At 42.7% G+C, this 16718-nt stretch overlaps 1 protein-coding gene across 5 annotated transcripts in view; it reads left to right on the top strand.

Annotated features, from left to right (window-relative positions):
* Positions 1-16718, top strand: part of 5-HT1 (serotonin receptor) — a 104203-nt gene that overhangs the window by 37961 nt on the left and 49524 nt on the right. The window contains exon 1 of one of the 5 annotated variants that reach the window (XM_086914365.1): positions 2026-2147. The exons of the other annotated variants lie outside the window; for them this stretch is intronic. The gene's annotated coding sequence lies outside the window, so the exon portion shown is untranslated. Of the gene's footprint in view, positions 1-2025; positions 2148-16718 lie in introns of those variants that run through there. 5 annotated transcript variants of the gene reach the window in all.

Below are 16718 nucleotides of genomic sequence, written 5' to 3'. Positions count from 1 at the left end.
CAAAAAAATATCGATTTTTCGTAGAGAAGAAAAAGAAGTAGAAGAAGAAGAAGAAGAAGACGAAAAAAGAGAATATCTTCGTCGAGAAGTTGATTGGGGGAAACAAGATGGAGCGGAGAGTTCTCCTCGTTGAAGAACACTTGGACACAAGTGCTTTATCGTTTTGATACGTTCGATCTGGAACTGTTTGGAACTGTTGAACGCGTGAGATGTTTTTTTCTCACATAAAGAAAGTCGAGGAAGAAACGAAGCAATGATACTCGATACCCAAGAATGAGACTCTACTTCTCGTAACCTTTGAACTAATCGACCTATCTCAAGATTTCAATGTAATTTTACCAACTCTCGCGGGGTTGGGAATCGATTAAAATATACAGAAGTTTCGGTGGTAATTTTCTGGTAGCAGGAATAAATTTGAGATTTCGAACGATGCAAACGAAATTTTACGAACTATCCAATAAAACGTTTATATCGTTGGATTTACGGAAAGATTTTCGATACTTGCTCAATTATGCAAGCTTCTTCCCGTATTACGCCCGATACTTACCACTTTCACTCTGCAACATTTCAAAAATTTTAAAAGAAACATCCAAGATTTCTATTATCTTGAAGAATCTTTTCTTTATTTCCTGCTTCTTCTACTTTGTGGAAGAAAGGCAAGGTATGGAACGCACAAGTGGCGACGAACGGAAGCACGAAATATTCAGCCCATTATATACCTCCCGATTTTTTTTTTTTTATACCGCTCGAAAAACGACGAGTCGAGAAAAAATGGTGAAAATTCTTAACCTGTTGGATCACGACAAGTCACGAAAGGATTTTTAAACAACGGGGCATATTATACACACGCGACGAAGTTTAAGTAGCCTGGACACGGAACAACGGTTTGAAGGAAGAAAAGAAGCGAACGCGTGTGTGCACGTGTGGAGGAGAGAGGAAATGTGAAAACGAAAAAAAAAAAAAGAAAAAAAAGGGAAAAAGAGAAAGAAAGAAGGAAAAGTTTACGTGGCGTGTACTGTTAACCACGGGGGCGGGGATGCATTTTAGGGATGGAAGAGCGACATAAATGTCGAAGTTATGCCGCATAACTCGCACTCCCGAGGCCGTATATTAATGAGAGAGTTAGACGATTCTCGTTCCACTCTGGCGGAGTAATTTCGAGATTATTTTCGACCGCTCTGCTAGTTTGGAAAAATTTAAGCTTCGCGACCGCATCCGTTAATTGACTATAATTCAACTGGCCGGTATTAACGCGACGAAAATCGAATAAAATCGTATCGCGTAAATGGATGGTCCACTGCTCTCCATCGTTGTTCGCGAATATCTCTGGTCACAAAATTATCCCCTTAATTATGAGTGAAATTTCATATTAATTTTTCGCGTGTATTATTTATCGTTTCGTTTCGCGATAAATGTAATTATTTAAGAAGGAAACACGACGTAATGTACACGTGGACGAAAACCTCGTTTTTTTCGTAATCGACAATGTACCCATATTTTCGGTGGAAAATCCAATTCGTAATTAAATATCATCGAAAACTATTTATATTCATACATACAAGCGATATAATTAGGATTAAATTGGATTAGATTTTTTCGATATCACGGAGGAAGAAAAAAAGGAAGAAGGTTCGCGATATCATGGTACATCAAATACACGGAGAGGAGAAGGATAGTTTTTGCGGTAATTCAACACGGTCGTGGCTGTCCCGCGCGGCAAACAAAACATTCGCGATAAATTTCATCCCCGAGCGTCCCCTCGGTCCAGGCGGAATTTGCAAAGGCGGTCGATCATCTTGGAGAAGGTTTGATTAATCGCACCCTCGTCAAGCGATTTCAGAATGTTCCATCCAACCGCACGAATTGCACGACCGACATACCCGCGAGAGCTGACCGCCCATAAATTCCGATTAACCGCTTTCTTTAATGAACTGGCCGCGAAACCAGCGCTTTCCCCTCCGATTCCAATCTCTCTCTCTCAGGGAAGCTCTCCTCTTCCTCCTCCCTCTCTTCCATTTCACCAAGCGGATCACGAAGATTTGCAGGACGGAGAAGGCCTCGGATAGGATGGAATACTACGTGACTTTTAAGTGGAAAGTTGGCAAGGTTTTAGATCTCACGTGTTGAAGCGTGAGCACGGATAAAAGGTAACGTGGCCTGCCAAGTAAGCAGCGTTTTTTTTTTTTCACCGACTCTTGGGTCGGTGACGCACACGCGCGGTTAGAGGAGATCGATCGTAGCTGAATTTGCGAAAGTTTTCGCGCCTCGAAAAACTCGTTCAGATTTCGATGAGATCCCACTAATTGTCAAGTGTTGCGAAAGGCGTGAATAGATTTCGATTATGTAATGAAAATGAAGAAAGATGGTGGAAAGATGGATACGATGTAAAGTTTATTAAGATTTAGTTGGATTGAAAAATAATTCGTTTCGAATTCAAATTGTTGGAAAGAAGGGAAAGAAGGCGAAGGGAAAGGGTTTGGCTGGATGGGAATGGAGGAAGCACATCAACACCGCGCATTTGCGCACAATACAACCGCGCAAACATCTCGACTATCCGTTTGCACCGTGATCGTATCAGTTCCATTGTTTTCTTGGGTATTTGCATAGACCCAATATCCTCTTAGCCGCGTTCTAATATAACCGTGGATGCAACAAGATAATTTCTCCTGGGAGTAACAGCGTTTCGATACTCCTTCGATACAATTTCGATATCTTCGTCTAATTCGAAGTTACTTCGTGTTGGTGAAACAAGTCGAGCTTAATAAACGAGCTTTGATTGCCGGCCTGTTGCGCCCTAGAAATATCAGATTTCGCGAGGAATTGGATTTTTTTTTTCTTTTCTTTTGCTTTTGCGTTCGATCACCGTTCCAATACCGCGCCCCCCATTCTCTCGAATCTTTTCGCGTTTTTCCTTCCTTTTTTTTTTTTTTTTTTTTATCTCCAGAAAGATATCCAGCGGGGAATTTAAACGGGACACGTATGCTCATGCACCGTGCAAATCGTGGCTTTAAAAACATCACACCGCGTTTCCAGAGCGCGTACACTTCATTACACTATCGATTTCAATCGCGCGCACGCCACCAACCACGGCCAGCCAATAGTTATCGGATAAATCGTGGACAAAAGTCTGACATTGGCCGGTCGACGATTCACTTGAAATCTTTATTCGACCGTGTTTCAATCGACGAGGAGGCGAACAATTTATTTATTTATTTATCTTTTTTATTTGCATATTTTTTTTTCAGGAAATTTTCTACACGTTCGATACAACGCGTTGCCAGGAGCCTGATCGAATTCACGAATCGAGAGACCTGTTTTGCCATTACGTGTTTGTCGTTACTGTACCGTCAACCACGTGTAACAAACCAGCGGAGCAGCGTAAAAAAAAAAAAAAAAAAAAAAAAAAAAAGGAAAAAAAGAATATGGATTAAAAAAGCCACAGGCCGTGAAAATCTCGTCCACGATGGAGCGCGTATTTTTGTGCACGCTATTTAGGTCTCGCGGATGGCGTGCCATCGTGAGAAGTTGCATCGAATGTAAAATCACGGGGCGTGTTTTTGTCATTTTTTCTCTCTCTCTCTCTCCCTTTTATTTTTCTCCATTGTGAAACACGCCGACGTTAATTCGACGATATTTATTCGAAAAAAATTCCGACCACGGAATATTCCACGTTGATACGTTTAAACTCGAGTGAAAGGAATCGATCGTTTGTACATTGTATATCGTTCTCTTCGATTTCATACTCGGTTCGGTTGCTTCGAAGAATCGTCTCGAAATTTTTGTCCTCCGGATAAAATAAAGAGTTTAAGAGTTTAAGATGAGAGTTATTTACGCGCAAGAGAGAGCAGGATAGGAAAGGATGGGATCGAAACGACGTTTTCTTATTCTTTCACTTGTCAGACAGACTTATGTCTGTCGTGGGAAATCGTTTTGATAACGAGACAAGCGAAACGCGATCAAGAGCGGGGAGGGAGGGGCAAGCAGGGATTTTCACCGCCTTTTGGATTTGCAAGAAGCGTGTAAACGCGTCGTATTCGCGTCAGTTATACATGTTGACGGAGGATGACTCGAGTGAAAACACTCGTTGAATATTTCGACTTGCCGCGTGTATCTGTGACGTGAATACGAATGAAAAAAAAATACGTGACTTCATTGGTAACTATCTCCTCGACACTTTCCACTTCTCGAATTTTACCGCTTCGTTCTAATATTTATATCCTCCAGAAGAAAGCAGCGATGATCATTGCTAATCGAAAGAATTGAACGGTAAAAAATCGTCCAAATAGTGATACGAGTCAACCATATCGACGCGATGCGCCTTTCTATCCTTTTTCAAGAGCGATTCTCCGATCGATATTCAAATAAATTATCAACTACATTCCATAGAAAAGAAATAACATCCAGAAATCCCTCGTATCGAAAAAGTCAAATAATTCTCGATCTATCGAATCTAATCGACTTGGGTGATCCATAAGTAGCTCATTAGAGGTTGAGACGAAATCCGCACGTTCGTCACGCACGGACGAACCGATGACGACGACGACGACGACGACGACGACGACATACGTTAAGTCAATAGCAGCTGCCCACTTCTATCTATTACAGATGTCACGAGCCGAGTTTGGGCTTCTAGGTCAATTGCACATTTGGATCGAGTTAATCGGAAGTAGTAACCGCGCCACCGATTCTAAACCAGGAGAACAAAGGCGGCGATAAATTAATTAAAGCCCGATTTACCCACCTGTCCACGACCTTCCGTTCAAGATGGTGAATTTTCGATCGTGCAAAAAGATTTGCCGCTTTATCGCCGTTCAATCGGATAATGCAGAGAGGAAGCACGGTTGAACTCGTTTGAACGTGAACTTTTTACGGTCAGACGAGGATCATCTCATTGTACCGTGCGTTTCAAAATATTTTCCTTCCGTTTCATTTTTCTATTTATAATCGGCTCGATGACGATGCGAAAAATACACCGCCATCCACCCGAAACAAATCGTGTGGGTTCTTCTTCGGTCTTCTTTCAGTCGAATTGCAATTAACTATCGTTAATTATAGATTAACCGACGAGGAGATTGCGATTACGAGTACGAATTTCATCGAGCGTTGGTTGATTTCGCATCGACGAAGAAAAGAGTTAAAGTGGATGGATGAACAGATCGAAATATCTGTAAGATTTTCGTTGTTTGTAATGTTTCGCTTTCGTGATTCGCTTCTGGCGCACACTCCTCTTGTTTCCTTTAAGAGGAGAGAAAGCGGGAAATTCTTAATAGTCGTAAAAATGTCGGAGACTCCGTCCGTTGTTCAAAGACGTTGCTTCCTTTAAAACACCGGTCGGCAGCAATTCCATTGCTCTCGTAATTAAGTTTCTTGATCGATCTTCTTCTATCTTTCCACTTTTAAAACGCGCTTCTTTGAAAAGAAGGTGGACAATGGAATGGAGGATACACTGTGGGAGGGAGGAAACTTTTCTACCTCTTATCTTTAATGAATTTTCCCCCTGTGGTAAACAAAAGCGACAAGTGTCTAAAGAAGAAGAGATAGGGAAAAGTGAGTTTGAGAAGCTTGAGAATTTGTTTCGTCGAGAAGTTGGTACGCGTGTGAATGGTTTCGAAATTCGGGGCCGTGTATGCGGGATGCTGAAGAGCATCGGAGTTTGAGTTTGAAAGCAGAAGGGGAAATAGTGGAAGTACTGAGTAGTTCGACTCATCCCTCTTACCGCACTTAATTATGACAAAATTAAAATTGTTTCATCGTGGACGCAAGAACTTCTACTTTCAAATTTTTCTCCGTCAATTTGAAAAGTTGGATTATCGAGATAAATTCTATTCTTCCCTTCCTTGGCAAACTTTGATCAACTTTGATCACGGGTGAAACACTTTTTATCGAAGCGAAAAATCGTTCCTTCTTCGACTTGACTCAACTTCAGTTTTGCAGGAATTAGATACAAGGAGACTTTTGCGAGTCTCTCGAGACTTGTTTTTCTCGAGAGTGTGAAAATTACTCTCCGATAACTCGCGAGGAATAAAACTCTCATGGAATGCAGTCCGAGAGAATGCAACCGTCCATTGGCGAAAAATATTCTCGAGATCAATCCATTTCAGGGTAAAACTCTCGAAAGTAATTTCTCACCAAGTGAATATTGCATTCATTCAGAGCGAGATCAACTTTTTTACTCTCAAACGTATTCGCGATGCTAAGAGATTGAAACTCTCTCTTAGCGAGTCTCTCTCGAGATATTTATTTATTATTTCTTTTTTTTTTTTTTTTTTTTTTTTGTTATCGGACAACACCACTGTTGGAAGTGGATATTATTCTTGCGAACCATCACCGTGAGGGGGAAGAAAAGAAAATACCGCAGTGTTCACTTGTACAAAAAAAAGTTCGAGGTCTGTCATCCAGGATGGAATAACAGGCAGAAAGAGGACGAGTTACGAAGGAAGGGAAGAATGGCCGATGATTTATGGGTATCGCGAGTAAAATACGAAGCCTAAAAGATTAGATTTTCGTCTCTAACCTGATTTACATTCGACGCGGTTTACCCCGCCAGCTACGGTAAAACCAACCATCCGTTTCGTACGTTGTTAAGCATTATGTACAGAAGAAACCGCAGCTTCCGTTATACAGCTTCGCGTTTTAATGAATTTAAACTGCACGAGGCGGCGATTCATTCGTATTCAACGAGCCGTGCTCAAACGGGGGAGAATTTTCGTGCCGGTGGATGGTATGGTCAGGCCGAGAGAAGACACAGGTTTCAATGTATCAACGTCTGGTTAAAGGGTGGATTGATTAGATCCGTGTTGCCTCTCCCGCGGTAGTTGTTCTCCCTACGATAACATTTAACTGTCTTCTCCGAAGATTAGATGTGTTGTCTTTTGTTCCCTCTTCTCGCTGGAATCCTTGGTAGTTTCTCGTTTAAAATCTCCTCCTCGGTGAATCTCGAATTTCGAAACGTATTAACGAACGAGTCGTTAAACGTGAACCAAAAAAAAAGAGATCGAAAAGAGAAGGATCGAACACCCTCTCTGTATTCTCTGACGGGCGGATACAGCGTATAACATTCCTTGGAAAGTATCGGGATATAAGAAATTCTTGCCGACGAAGGGAAAGAAGAATTGGAACAGGTGTCCACGGGATGCGCGCAGTTTGTAACGGCTTCGTATTACAACCGATTTCCGATACGCGGTGCTGAAACTTTCCGTTGCTCGCTTGGATCCCTTGGAAACATTCTTGCACTCTTGTTGGGATATCAAGAGCCTCGGAATCGTGACTATAGAATACTAAGGTAGAATGCTAAGCCGAATTATATCCTCGGTGGAGGATCGGTGGAGAACCCTCAACGTCACTTCAATTTCGAACCGGCTAAAATTCCCCTCCCTCCAATCGTTCCCAGCCATCGATCACCTTCCTTTGCTTATCCATCCTCCTCCTCCCCCGCGTTAATCCACCCTCTGTTCTCTCGAGGGAGGATGCGAAGAAAATTCGCGTTAAATTTGTCGAACGGGTGGGTGGAGGAAGGACGAATAGCAAATAAAAGAGATATATATATATCTTGCAAATAGATATCGGTCGTAACGCGAGCCGTATTTCAGTGGATCGAGTCGATATCGATGGAGACGGGTCGATATCGATGGGTGCAATTTCTTGAGCTGGGAAGAAAACGGTCGGGTATGGTGTGGTATGGAAAACAAGAGGACGACTCGATTCCATTCTGATGCAGTTGCGGCTGCGTTCATTGATATTCAACGGAATTTACGAGGGCGATAAACGTTAACGCCGTGCCACACCTCTCTCTCTCTCTCTCTCTCTCTTCCTTCTTTTTCCACGATCGTGTCGCCTATATTGTCGTTATCAAGCGTTCGAGGTTGTTTAAATAAATATTAAGATGGAGATTTATCGGTTGACGTCGACTCTTATTACCGATACTTTCCATCCAAAGTATAAATCGCCCGATTTTATGCTATTTACGCTCGCGAGCATCGGATTTATCGTATCTAGATAACGATAGTCGAGTTGTGCTTCCGTGTAAATTATCCTCTCTTCGTATCTATCCTGTTATTGATGACAATAGATAAGATTTTGACGGCTGCGATAAAAGATTCACGACGATGGAAAAATGGTGAAAATTACATTCCTCGAAGGGGGACCCCTTTCATTTCCAAGCCACGCGTCTTCCGCGTATTAAAATGTAACAGGCCGGCCAGGTAACAACGGTGGCATTGTAAAATTCATGAAGCGCGACGAGGGGCTGGGAGCGAGTTGCGCAATGCCGTCCGTATTTCTTCCGTGTTTGTTGGTAGGTGTTGTTATCATCACGGTGCGGATCTCGGGGAGGAAGAATTTCGCGCGAGTCGAAATTCCGCCATAATTTTCGAATCCCTCTCCCTCCCTCGAGATGGTTGGTGGGTCCGAAATCCGTAAGAAATCGTTTCCTCCCTGTTTCCTTGCCGTCACGGACAAGAAACTCTCTCTCGTTCGCCGGATTTTCCTGTTTGGAGTTTGCAAGTGGCGCGCGAGTAACAGTCAAAACCGTGAAAAGTTAAACCGTGCGAATCTAATTTAAGTTTCTCTAAGTAATAGGGCGGAAGAGGGGAGGTCTGGCTAAGAGAGAGAATGGATGGCACAGGTTTACTTTACCGACCGACCGACCCAAGTTTCGTTCAAACGTGCCTGTCGCGTGGGGAATACGCGCGAATACAGTGGCGTTAAGTTGAAAATATCCGCGATAATTGAAACCACGTAGACACGACCATACTTCTCCAAAATCTTCGTACGAAAATCCTTCCAGTTCTGTCGTTTGTGGAACGCGATTTATCGAAACCGGCTTCCCCCGCAAGATAAATTGGATCCTTACGTTGGAAATTTTCCTTCCTTGGCAAAACCAGGTTTAAAAGTGTTTCTCTCGTTGTTTTTTTTTTTTTTTTTTATCACGCGATAATAAATCCGGACGATTTAATTTAGAATTATTTCGGCCCCGACTCGGGGATGCGAAAATTTTCAATTTCGGCTGAAATCTGAAAACTGATTATTCTAGCCCCGTCTCCGTCTCGTCTCGCTCACGCTCTCAGGAAATATAGTTCGCCAAGACGAAGGGGGGGGGGGGGGGGAAAGGTAGGGAACTCGTAACACTTGTCACTAGCACGGGGCCGCGTTTTGTATTAAGGAGAATGGGGTTGCGGATGGAGGACGATGCCTGACAAATGCGGGCCCCTTACCACTCGCTCGTCGAAGCTTCACTATCACTGTCGCGTTGAAAATGGTACAAATGGAACGTCTGTTTATATGTTTCTCTTTTTTTCTCTTTTTTCTCTTTTACGCTATTACCGGCAAGATCTCTACCGGGATTGCGTAATATATCAGCCAGGAATATTTGTCCTGCACGAAGCTAAAGCCTTAATTAAGGGGGGAAAATATGTGCGCGTATACATTGTACGAGCTTTAGCCGCGTCGTCCCAACTTTATCAGGGTTGAAAATATATATTTCCCTCTCGCTGCTTTTGCACGTTTTCACACGATGCACCGTTTTCCAAACGATGTTTTCGTAACGTGCCGTCGCTTCGCGATGATCTTCTAGATTTTTCGATTAATCGAAAGATTAATTGAAATGGTCGCGCGATTAATTTCGAAGGAAGGGATAATAAAGGGTTTGGGAAGGGAAGAGAGACAGCGGTTGAAACGGTTTGATTCGAGATACAATCGTTTCATGGATAAGCATAAAACTTTCCTGGATCGAACGTGGCAACGAAAACGTTGCTAAATCGGCAGCTTTACAAATGGAGGATCGTTATTAATCGGTTAACTGGGGCGCGTTTCCGTCGCCGACATTCGGACGCAATTAATTGGCCGATTTTTTCGGGGGTCGAAATTTAAATTTCGATGCGTTTAACAAGCCGTTATTTTATACAAAGCGGAAATATCCCGGAAACTTTTTTATTCGGCGCGTTAAAGACAGAGTGTGGGCCGTACGATAACCCACACACGCGGTTCGGTTCTCGTTGTCACTTTTCGTTGTACGATAAAACCGGAATACGCGAATTTTGGTTCATTTAACAGGGAACATAAAGTAAAACACCAGCGGCAATTCAGTTTGGGTCCAGTTTCGATCCGTATATCCGCATCGACCGCAGGAAATTAATTGATTCGAACGAATATCATGGCGTTGCGGTTGTGCAGTCGTTTAATTCTACCTCATTTACGGGTCACCGGGTATCACCGGGTGAAAAATAACAGAATCGAAAAGGATTGAACGAGCAGATGTCATTATTTCGTATATCAGAAATTTCACACTCTACGCGGTCAGTCTCCACTTTAACGCGAACAACCTATCAATTTGCATTTTATCAATCCAAATCGGATACCGATAAATTAATGACGTTTCGGATGAAATGATAATTATTCCAAAGTTATTCCAAGTAATAATGGATATTTTCGGAATTATTTGCGGCTTTATATCCGTATATGTGATTCGATTGTAATTTTTACCTTTATTCCTAAATTTTTTCCCCCTAAATTGCACACCAATCACGTATTTATCCATAAATTTATCTCGTTTCCATACGATACGCGTTATCCTCGTTCAGGACACTGCTATTTAAGAAAAATAAATTTCTACGAACCGCAAAGAGTTTGACAACAATTGACACAAAAATATCGATTATCGTTTCGCGTTGCAAAAAAGAATCCAACGAGACAAGAAGACTCAAGGTGTCTCGTTCTCGTTCTTTGTATGAGAATCGAAACGGTGACAAATGGGGTGGACGATTCATCTAATCGGCTGGTGAACCAAAATGTTTCGCCCGAATGTTTGCGCGCGTGAAATTAATCGCGTCCCCGCGAAAATATTTACGAGCGATTCGATCGTCGAACGAAATCGGTGATCAAAATTTTAAACGATAATTAATTCCCCCTCCCCTTAAAGGGATCATCCCTTTCATGACGGGAAAATCCCTTTTTCTTCCGGATCTCGAGAGAGTGAATCTTCCCGCTAATCCTTCCGTCTCGTCCCATTTCACCACTCGTATATGCAACGTGTGTATAACGACGAATTGAAATATCAGATTCAATTTAGGATCGGGAGAGACTTATCGGCTGTCCGGCCAGATTTCGTTCTTCGAGAGAGGGACGAATTCCTCCCTCGACGACGAATATCCATTTTTTTCTTTTTTTCCTTTTTTCATCTTCGAAAAATCCTGGACAACCGAAGCGACCTCTAGAATGAATTGAAACACGAGGTGAAAAGTTTTCACGTAAATTAAAACGTCACTTCGAGGATGAAGAAGCTACCGCGGAAGAGAGACATGGTTGATAAACGAAAAATGGAAAATTAAATCGATCGACTGGAATCGAAGAGGGGAACGCAGAGATATAAATGAATTACGTGTCCACGAAATTCCCCTCCCCTTCTCCCCCCCCCTCCCGGCTTGGAAGGGAAAGAACGTTCGGTGTAATATCTGCGAGTGATTACACGTCCAGCGTGCGATCCTCGAGCCAAGAATTGTAAATGCGTCTCTGGTGGGTCGCAGCGGCAGCGTCGACGTTCGATCGGGTGGTTGGAGGAGGAGAAGGGTGGTGGCGAACGGTGGTGCATCCCCCCCTCCCCCTTATCTCTTGGCCTTTGTCCCGGGGACACTTCTCATTTGAAATTTAAGCGGGCTGCACCGGCCGGATCAAGACCATTCGAGGTGGTTAAATTGAAATTTAAGTTCCCCGTGGAAATAAAAGCGGCGGCAAATTGGGCGGACAGTAGTAACGCGTGAAATATCGGGCGAAAAAGTTGGGGCCGATATTTACCGAGGGGAGTGACGCTAATTTTTCACGAGATTGCCCGCGGATACAATTGCGTCTCGTGCATTCAAGACGCGAGAGAACGGAAGAAGGACGCGTTTAAAAATCAACGTTCGAGGAAATTATCGAGTGGAATTTTAATTATATACGTATAATAATTGTATAATCAGCGGAGCAGATGTAAGCGAAAGTTTTCTAAAACTGATCCCGATAGGAATCACAATTTTCTCGATCGAAATTGAAATTCGTCGTTGATGAAAGTTTCACTAAATTTTTTGGCGTGCCACGTTTCCACGTTTCGAGTAATGAACGAACGATTTCATCCTCTTTGCGTGTACGAAACTTTCGTTGTATCGTTGTGTCTATTTTCTAGCGGATGAAGAGCAGCGATATCGAAACGAGCGGATTAGAAAATAAAATTATCCTAACTGTAATATAGAAAATGTGATGGAATGTCAAAGGGGGGAAGGGATCAAGTTTCGAAACCTTGTTTTCAAACCCTGTTTCTATAGTCGTCGTAATTGAGAAATATCCACGCTCGTGTCATTTTCGTGTCGCGTTAAACGTAATTTTGTAACGCGAAGCTAATGAACGAGGTGTGCTGCGAAAAACTTCGCTCTTTGAGCTCTCCTCGCCTTTTTCTCTTTCTCTTTGCTCCAAGATTCTCTTTCTCTCTACAATTGAAACCACGATATTATTCCCATTGCGACACACGGGGCGTCGCGTTAACGAGTCCAACGGGTTTCGTAATTTTCATTCTTGCGCCAACTTAATTAATAAGATTATTATTATTATTATATAATTCGCGAAACGATCTCACACCTTTTGAAAGATAAAACGTTTCCACGATTCTTCCTCCGCGCATGGATTCCATCTTCGAATCGAAAAAATCGCGAGAAACTGTTAGAAAGCGTATCAAGCCACGTGCGAAAGACAAGAAACGTCTCTCCTCCCCTTGGTCGCGTCGAGATATTTTTCCGTTACGTACAACAGAAAGAATTGGAGAAGAATTGGAATGGATTTTCAACCTCTCCCCTTCCTCGTTCCTTTCCCCTTATTCGGATGCAACGTTCTCGTCGAGTTAATGTGTTTATAATGTGGGCGGAGCGCGAACGGTAATGAGCATTAATTAAGAAGAAAAAAAATTGATCGGGACGGGATCCGCGGGGATATTAATAGCCGAGCGTGCCAGCTTGTTTCCCGGCCAATCATTAATACCGGTTTCGTGCGTCGAGCAACGTAATTACGATGAATCTTTTAATTAACGCCGGTTATTCCGACCAGCGCTAAATGACCCGACGTTAAATTGCTTATTCGCGATTATATCCTCGAATTATTGACGAATAAAAATTTACCATATGCGACGCCATGTGCCGACACCACCTATCGATACCTATCCATCGATCAAGCGAACCACTTATCGATAATAATGATAAATCAACTTGCACAATTGCCCCTCTCTCTCTCTCTCTCTCTCTCTCTCTCTCTCTCTCTCTCCATTGGAGTTGGTAAACAGAATCGCAGAGGAAACAGGAGCGAGACAAATATTTTCGCGGAGAATTTATTAGAAATGGAGGGTATCCGTGTTTCGCGGTGGCGCCAAGGATTCACCGTTTCGAACGACCGATTGTTAAGAATTCATAAATCCTGTCAGCGAGACAATATATCACCGGGAATAATTGGGGCGAGAGGATGAGATCTTTTTCATTAACGGATCGGGAAATGGTAAACAGTGCGGTGTCGTCGAAAGTTTCGAGTAGTGAAGTGAAGCTTCAGTCTCCTTATAGCGTGCCGACGTTTTGGACATTTTTCGTATTTCGTGGCTAAGCAGAGGTTGCAACGGTTCGTAGAATCTCCATCGTGGTTCCATCGAGTTTCTTGTGAACAGTTTCTTGTTACAACGTCCATCCGTTCCCGATTCGAAGCGTGGCATCTCTATCTACTTTCGTTGATAGCATAGAAAGGAAAACCTGAAGGAACAAAAGTGTAGAATAGACTTTTGCGATCGATTGAAAGGATTGTTGGCGAATCGGAATATTTGTATCGTGAACGATGGAGAACGATAACGTGGTCCATTAAGATCGAAATTTCCGAAAGCTTTGTGTCGGTGTTCTCGGAAGGGTTTCAAACGGATAATTCCCCCATTGAAAGAAAGAAAAGGAAACGTGGCTGGCTATTTTAGAATTTAGCAAATAATAAATTCATCGTGAAGTCCTTGAAAAGGGGAGAGTGAGAGAGAGAAGAAGGGGGAGGAAAGGGTGGGTTACGGATATTGCACGAGAGAAAGAGAGAGAAGAGAAACAAACTGACAAAGGGATCCGTCAACTTTCCTCGCCTCGTTGCATTTTTCCCTTATCCCTCGCGATTTTCCACGGGGACGAAGCCACGACGCTTCAACCCTTTGTCACTTTGTCCACCGTCCATCTCTCATAGGCGCAGCGAGCTGATTTATTTTTATTGCGGCCGCTCGTCAACTATCACTACCCTTTTATTTACCTGCTCGTTCGTTTGGTAAAAAAAAAGAAAGAAAAAAATGGCTGAACACGATGACGAACGGGTTGAACGTTTAATGGGTCGTTCGTTTCGTTCGTCCATTTCGTAACGCGAGCTCGCGCTTGATTGGCCACGCTCGACGGCCGTTTTTTAAATTTCATCTTAAATGATCGTTTCGAACGAACGACGCGCAACCTTTCTCCATATTTTTTTCTCACTCGTCACTCATTGTGCGATGGATTCACGATGAGACGATGGATCCCTTTACAGGAAAAATTTGCAGAATTTGGATATGGAAACGGTTATTCGAGATTGAAGGGGGAAAAAAGTTTTCTATTTAGAGGTTTAATTTTAACGTATTTACACGTTTCCTGAAATTTCACGGGTTATTTTTATCCGATACGATACATTCGTCTGTCCGTTTGTCCGTTTCAAATTTATATCGAGCGAGGTTTTTTACAATTGTTGCGGAATAAACGCAGTCAAAAGTTTTACGGGACGTAAAGATATGGTGGAAGAGCGGGGGGAGGGGGAAGGGAGAGTGGGAGGAGGAGGAGGAGGAGGAGGAGGAGGAGGGAGATAAGCTCGGTGATAGAATTTCATCGTTATCGGATTTCTGGCTGTACGAATACAATTGAAAACATGGATACAAAAATCTTTGTCGAGATGTGTGCCGTTCCATTTTTCCCAGGCCAGACAATGGAATCGGACGAAATTACGTTACTTGTTACGCGGAATATCTGCGTGCTCCTACTTATAATAATACTCCATTTTATTCGATTCGATTCGATACGATACGCGAATTTCCGTCCATGCATTTTTCCATTCTTTTTCGTTCTGTATCGAATAAATATCGTTTTAACATACTTCTTCTTCTTCTTCTTTTTTTTTTTTTTTTTTTTTTTAAGAAGAATTCAACGACGGTGTTACACAAGCAACGGTGTATCAAGTATTATCGAGAAGTCGATACGACGTTAACGTCATGAGAAGTGTTTCATCGAGAAGAAATCGGTGGAAACGACGAGGAACAAGAAGTTTCTTCTCGAGAAATTTGTAACCGCGTGATTGAACGGATCGAAATCGGAGACGTTGCTCGAACCGAGAGCTTGCTGTTGAAAGTTCGCTTGCGGGGGAAAAGTTGCGGGGAACGATTGTGGATGTTCGAGTAATGCGATAGTCAAGTCGCTTGCACACGTTGATTTATTTAAAATGTTGTCCCCAAACGTTGGAAAAGTTGGGTACAGCATAAAATAAACAGGAAGCCGAAACTTGTTCTCCGATGTTATTCGATCGAGAAATGTTATCTCGAATTATTTCTTTCCCTATTATCCGTTTCTTTTTTTCTTTCCCTCCTGTAACGATACAGTGATTCGCCGTTGAACGAGGAATTCGTTAAAAGAACAAATTATAGGGGGGAGAGGATAAATTTGCCCTCCCCCTCCCCCCCGAAATTTGAACTTTTTCGATCAATCGCGCGTGGGCGAGTGTGTGTTGCGGTTCGAGTTTGAAACTCGGGGTGTGTGTATGTGCGGAAGGGAGGAGAGAGAGGGAAGGAGGGAAGTATAAAATTACGTACGTGGTTTACCTTTATCAGGGACAATGGTCGGACGAACGAGGAGAACCGCGAAAGGTAAATTTAACCGGCGAATATCCGGTCGAAGTGCGTTCGTATCCATTAGAGGATATCTTGGAAAGTGGAGTCGATTCCAAGCAAGGAGGAAAATTGTGTTCATTATACCGCGAATAGGATTAGCCGCGATAACGAGATTTCGAAATTAAGGATTCCTTGGGAATGAATTCTAGTTTCCATCGATCAGAGACCGTTCTTAAAACCGTCTTCTACCTTCTATCCCCCTCCCCTCCTTCTATTCTCCCTTTATAATAGGAAGGCGTAATATTACGTTTTGTCTGTTCGAGAAAGAGCCGTCAATGATATCGGAAGACGAGGGATTATAAATGGAAACTTGCAATCTTTCCAATACTTCTTTGCAAAAGTTTGGAACGAAGCCTAACGTATCGTATTATCGATTCGATTCGTGCAGGCGATAAAAGTTTCAATTTAACATTCGAAAAATCAATGTTTAATGGAATATTCGATAAAAATTTTATTCGTTTCGATAGATTTTTGATAAATTGCCCTGTAGGTGTATCTTTTATTAATTCGGTATCGAAGGGGGAGAAGGGGGCTCGATAAAAATTTTTATTGCATTTCGATAGATTGGAACAAAAATTATTCCTTTAATTCCTGGAACACGAAATCGCGAAACTTTTGCTCGGCGGTGTACGACCACGGCGGAACGAGCAATCGCGTTCCTCCTCGTTTCTCAATGGAATCGCGTCGAAAAATGCGACGAATTCCAGGGGATAGTAATCGCCAGGCCACGATACCCAAGGATTATCGATATCGGGGAAAATATATCTATACCCGTTTACTCGACGAAATC

This window comes from Apis florea, unplaced genomic scaffold (assembly GCF_048593485.1).
Source record: "Apis florea isolate Af1SG1 unplaced genomic scaffold, ASM4859348v1 contig_3587_pilon, whole genome shotgun sequence".
Taxonomy (NCBI): domain Eukaryota; kingdom Metazoa; phylum Arthropoda; class Insecta; order Hymenoptera; family Apidae; genus Apis; species Apis florea.
This window is presented reverse-complemented; position numbering and strand designations above follow the sequence as displayed.